This window comes from Podarcis bocagei (genome assembly GCF_964188305.1).
Source record: "Podarcis bocagei genome assembly, chromosome: 11".
Classification (NCBI taxonomy): domain Eukaryota; kingdom Metazoa; phylum Chordata; class Lepidosauria; order Squamata; family Lacertidae; genus Podarcis; species Podarcis bocagei.
The window spans coordinates 16,952,990-16,959,359 of NC_138136.1; the positions used below are offsets into that span (position 1 = coordinate 16,952,990).

Here is a 6,370-nt window from a genome sequence, read left to right on the forward strand (position 1 = left end):
GAAGGATCTTACATCAGCAATAGTATTCCATGGCAGATGGTACATAGCAGGTGCTATTGTTTATGACTGATGGAAATGCATCTGACATCAAAACAGAAATACCAATGTATTATACATTCAGGAAACCTTTACAGCAATGGGAGCCAAAGTGGTGCCCTCCTCCCCAAGATGGTGTTGGACTACAATTTCCATAATCCCTGACCAATGGCCATCCTTTTTTAAAACTAAATTTTATTTTTATTTATTTATTTGACAAAGTAATAATCATGAATAAATAAGAATCAAAATTTGCACCCCACCACCGAGACCATTCCATTGTAACTATCCAACCTCCCAGAATTTCAACACCTCTTGTGATGATTTGACACCTTTCTGTTTTAACAGTACAGATTCTACAAACATATCTCCTCAAAATAATTTCTCCTACATATTCACCGTCTTACTTTAATGGCACATGTTAATTTATCATCAATAGTTATATCCCACACCTCTTTATACCATTCTTCCATTTTATATTCCGCTTGGCCCTTCCATTTCCTAGCTATAATAATTTGTGCAGCTGTCAATACATTTGTGAGCAAGTCCTTCATAGCCTGTGAACCTTCCACCCTATCGTAAATTGATAATAACACTACCTCTGGACTTTCAGTCAGCTTTAACCTAGTGATTTCTGTTATCTCCTTAAACACCCTTTGCCAGAAAAATTGTGCATATTTATACCCCCACCACATGTGAACAGAATTCCCTGTTTCCTGGTATCCCCTCCAACATAACACCGAATATCCCTTGTTTATTTGATTTAATCTGACTGGTGTTAAATATCACCTCCAAATTAATTTATAATAATTTTCTTTTATTCTTATAGACGACATTTTCAACGTACGTTTCTCCCATATTTCTGTCGGCATCCGAGGGTCGAAAGGCCAGCTGGCTAGCCCCCAGCTGGATCGTCTCCTCAGCCATGCCGCTGCGAAGATCCATCGGCCTCTGGCTCCGACATAAATTAGTGACTCAAGCCTCCCAGACTTGAGCACACTATACTCAGCAACGTGAACTGCGCAACGGAAGAGGCTGAGGCTTGTGGATACATACTAAGAACTATGGATTTACTAAACATAAATCAAGACAAAGAAACATGTCGTCTCTCCTTGCCGTCTTCTTGGAGAGAGAGTCATAACAGTAGCAATACAGCAGAAGTTCCTCTTACGCCAGCAAACTGTGCTGGAATGTAAGCAGACATGTGACACGTGACAATCCCATGACTGCAACTAAAGGTGGAATGGAAACTCCCAACAATTCCCTCCCCCCAGCTTTGACTATCTATCTGCTCTACCAATGGCCATCATGGTTGGGGCTGATGATAGTTGGAGTCCAAAAAGATCTGGAGGGGACTACATAGGCTGCTGCTGCTGTATTCGTACACCAGGTCACATTGGAACTGCTGTGATCCCCCCCCCCCCGTGTTGGTATGTATGGTTCGCACCTGATAGTCACCCTATGGGAATCAGCTGGTGTTTGTTTGTGTGTGTGTTTAGAGAAACTGGTGCTACTGACAAGCAATACAAGGGCATCCTTTCAATTTTACTGCATGCAGTATGCTTAAAGAAAATGTTATGAAAATGATGTATAGGTGGTATTTAACACCAGTTAAATTGGCCAAAATGTGTAGAACAAAAAGTGAATGTTGGAAGTGTAAGGATAAGTAAGCTACCTTTTACCATATGTAGTGGACATGTAAAGAGGTAAAAGCTTTCTGGGAAATGATATAGAATGAGTTAAAGAAAATGTTTAAAAACACCTTTGTTAAAAAAAACCAGAAGCTTTTTTACTGGGTATAGTGGGTAGAGAGATACCGAGACAAGATAAAAAATGGTTCCTATATGCAACAACTGCGGCAAGAATTTTGTTAGACCAAAGATGGAAACAACACGCAGTGGCGTAGCGTGGGGGTGCAGGGGGGGCCGGCCACACCTGGCGCAACATCTAGGGGTTAGGGTTAGGGGGCGCAAATCCACGGGTTAGGGGGCGCAAATCCACGGGTTAGGGGGCGCAAATTACTTGCCTTGCCCCGGGTGCTGACAACCCACGCTACGCCACTGACAACACGGGCCCAGCCCAACAAAAGAAGAGTGGCAGATGAAGTTTATGGACTTTGCAGAGCTTGCAAAACTGACGGGAAGAATCTGGAACCAGTGAGATCAAGCATTCCAAAAGGACTGGAACAAAATTATATTATATCTGAAAGACAACTGCAAGCAATTAACATCATTAGCAGGGTTATTTGAAGATTGGCAAGTTGAAATTGCTACCTATTCAGGTTGAACAATGTAAAATTTTAGGTAATGATATAACAAGGATAGGAAACGAAGTGAAATGGAAAGATGTAAAGTCTAATTTTGTAAACCATCAGGCGGGAGGGAATGAAGTCGTTAGGCTCAGTTGAGCCAAAGAGATAATATAAGAGGGTATGATTTTACATAATTTGATTATAAGTAAAACCAATAAAAATTATTTACAAGTGCATCGCTTGTTTCAACTTTAAGACATAAATCACAAGTGGATGAACACCATCCTTTTGTCTGAAGTATGTGGGCAAGCTCTAGAGATGGAGTGACTTTCTCAATCTTTTGAAGCCAAGGAAGAGACATCCTTGTGATCTGAAACGAATTAAATACATGATAATGAATAACCATGAAACACTGAAGCAAAGCCTTTCTGTCCCAAGGCTACATCAACACAAAATTTATGTATTACATCTGTTTATATAGGAGCACTCATATCGTCAATAATACCTTGTGTAACTATTACAGTATTCACCCCAGATGCATACAGTACAATCTGCCGTTCATTTTATGGTTCAATAGCCAGTTTTATGGCTCAGCATTTAATGTTTTCTTAACACAGGTTGTTTTGTTTTGGGGTATTTAAAGAGGTCTTCAAGAATGACTTCACCTAGGTCAAAGTATATTGTTTATTGATATATATTCCATTCTGTTCTGGATAAAGGAAGTGAGAATTTTTACATTGCAGAGTTAAATGTCATGTTTGGGAAATTTATAAAGCTGGAAAAGAAAAATACAAGTCTTCCAATATGAATAGGAGAAGGAAAACTGAAGAATGGTGCATGTTTTCAGATAGTAGAAACTCCAGTTATTCATAAATCCAATCTGAATCTAATGTCTCAGTTCACCATTATTTCTTAGTGCAACATCCATGTAAGTATGTGGAAATGCTTCAGTCTGCCCAGGTTCTGAATATCTGTTTTACATGGGCCTTGGATAATTTGATTTAAAACATTGCTCTACATAAGGGAAGGGCAATAAAATCAGAGATGTGAATTGTAAATATGAAGGTGAGCAGATGATATCAATCTTAGAAGAACCAATGAGAAAAAAAGGATCCTGAGGTACTTTTGTCTTTATTGGCAAGAGGGAATGCTCCACATTTCATGACTGAGGTATCCTACATGCAGTTCATGCTCGAAGCAGAAATTCTGTCAATGAAAACTGTGACTTATTGAGTCACCTAGCAATACATTTCTTTAAATACACTTATATTGTCTACAGAAATAGATCTAAAACTGTAAATTTCCCCACCAACCCATGAGAGTTTAAGGAGCGAATTCATGTTTCCACCGTGCTTGTGTCAATTAAAATTTATTCTCCCTTTCAATTTCAGCCAGGCATATTAGAGCTATGGCATCAGGCTGCATAAATCCTTACCTGGGCAGTGGCAATCTTTGGATGCTGGAGGACTGCAACTCTGAACCTCCCTTCCACCAGGCACACACCATAACCAGTGCTAGATGCACACCTGAGACATGTGTGGACAAAAGCTTAATAAAACACACCTCTCTTTTCTGAGTAGGAAAAAGTATACAAATTGAGAAATGACATACATAGCTGTCTGTGTACAGCAACTGCATCACACATTGCATCATTTTTGTTTGTAGGGATTTTCCGATTGAAGTGCAGAGTGTTTGAGGACCAGAGCGTTCACAGGGAAACCAAAATGCTTGCTTAGTAAGCTATTGTACTACCAACCTTAACTGTATGCTTGTGAAACATGGACCACTTCTAAACGCCATCTCCAACTCCTCGAAAGATTCCATCAACGGTGTCTTGGAAAATTTTACACATCACTTGGGAAGACAGGAGAACTAATGCCAGTGTACTGGAAGAAGCAAAGATCACGAGTGCTGAAGCAATGATTCTTCAACATCAACTTCGTTGGACTGGTCATGTTGTGTGGATGCCTGATTATCGTCTTCCAAAGCAACTACTCCATTCTGAACATAAGAATGGAAAGTGTAATGCTGGTGGTCAACAAAAGAGGTTTAAAGAGTGTCTCAAGGCAAATTTTTAAAAATGTAGTATAAATACCGACAACTGGGAAACACTGGCCTGCGAGCACTCCAATTGGAGAACAGCCTTTACCAAAGGTGTCATAGACTTTGAAGACACTCAAACTCAGGACGCAAGGGGGAAATGTGCAAAGAGGAAGGCACGCTTGGCAAATCCACACCGTGATCAACTCCTGCTCAGAAACCAATGTCCCCACTGTGGAAGGACATGTGGATCCAGAACTGGCCTCCACATTCACTTACAACCTCATTGTTAAAACTATGTTTATGGAAAACAATCTTACTCAGCTACAAGTGATCGCCAAAGAAGAAGAAGAGGAAGAAGAAGAAATGAAATAAAAAAAATAAAAAAATAAAAAGTACCCACTCCTTGACAACCATTGCACATGCACAGATGATAGCTTAGATAGATAGATAAACTTTATTTGCATTAGCCAACGGCCATAGCAACATAAAACAAACAATATATACAATTAAAAAGACAACAATGGGTAAAAAGGGCAATCAAATGACCAAGATTATCGTTCAGATAGTGGCCCTTAATCTCATTGCACCCTCGATAAACCTAGCAACCTTTGCTGTTGTCTGATCATTTTGATCTGATAAAAGAAAGAACAATGTGGCCGCAGATGGGCGGCCTGGGATGGTAAGTAAGAGTGGGGTAATGATCTCATTCCTCAGATCTTTATAAAGGGTACAGGACAGGAGAACATGAGCCACTGTTTCCAAATTGGCATATTCTTAAATTTACTTCAGAAAATTGACATATACATTAAATTGTGCTGGGGTCCTGGAACAGGGGAGGTTCTGTAGTATGGCTCAAGTAATGAGCATAGCATGGAGGAGTCACTCATAGCTTACGGAGAAGTACGGGGGGGTGGAAATGGGACTAAAGAAATAATTATTCATTTTAGGTCAAATAATTAATATAAGTTACCCAATGACGGTAAAGGCTTGCAGGCATCAGGTTCCACAAACTCCACAAAAGTCAAGGGATTAGCATTGATTCATAGGAGGTAACGAGGAATGTGCTAAAAGATTTCTACAAACAACATGCTGGGATTTGTAGGTCCTTACTTTTTAGCACATAATTGCTGTCAAAGCCCTGAAGGGATGACCTTGTGAAGTTTGTTTCCTCCATGTAGGGCATGTCTTTGGTTTACAAAAAGCATTTCTCCCAGAGGTTAATTTTGCCACCAGAATATAGAATATTATCTTCATCACCTACCTCCCATTTCATGCAAAGATCAAAAGACACGAAGCCTATGGAAGTATAAAACTGTTGTAACCAACACTGAGGGGGAAAATGGGATTAGCATTTGTAAAAATTCAGGCTCCTTAAATTTTTGTTTTTGCACATGCCTAAATGGACCACACTGATATTTTAGAGAACATCATACTACCTGGAATTTTCTGAAAATGTTATTTCAGATTGATGTGGTTTGGGTAATACCTGGTTTCAAAACCGTTGGGGGGGGGGGTGTAATGTGAATGGGTTGGATACACTGGTATTCAATCCCAGTTGCATTCAATTCTTGGATTTCTTCATTGATTTATATCAGCAGTTTTCACTTTTGTTCCTCGGCACATTTGCATAGCTTCTTAGTGTGACCCAGGACCTATCCAGAAAATGAGATAATTATTTACCTTCTGTTTTCTATCTATGTGTCCCTTCTTACATTTTTGTTTCTTACCCACCCCACCAAAAAACCTTTCTTTCTCTTTTTTAGCTTTGAAAACCTTTGGGGTTCCTCAAGCTGAAAACCTTCCAAAATGCATGATGCCATTATGGCTACATAAGGATTGGTAAAGGTAAAGGGACCCCTGACCGTTAGGTCCAGTCGCGGACGACTCTGGGGTTGTGGCACTCATCTCACTTTACTGGCCGAGGGAGCCGGCGTACAGCTTCTGAGTCATGTGGCCAGCATGACTAAGCCACTTCTGGTGAACCAGAGCAGTGCATGGAAACGCCGTTTACCTTCCCACTGGAGCGGTACCTATTTATCT

The 6,370-nt window shown here is 40.2% G+C and overlaps 1 long non-coding RNA gene across 1 annotated transcript; it reads right to left on the bottom strand.

Moving 5' to 3' along the window:
- Positions 1-2,542: 2,542 nt before the first annotated feature.
- Positions 2,543-4,653, bottom strand: LOC308597897. The gene is made up of 3 exons (XR_014013265.1): positions 4,044-4,653; positions 3,723-3,813; positions 2,543-2,657 (listed from the first exon to the last, which is right to left on the bottom strand). It is a non-coding gene; the product is annotated as an uncharacterized lncRNA (long non-coding RNA).
- Positions 4,654-6,370: the final 1,717 nt, after the last annotated feature.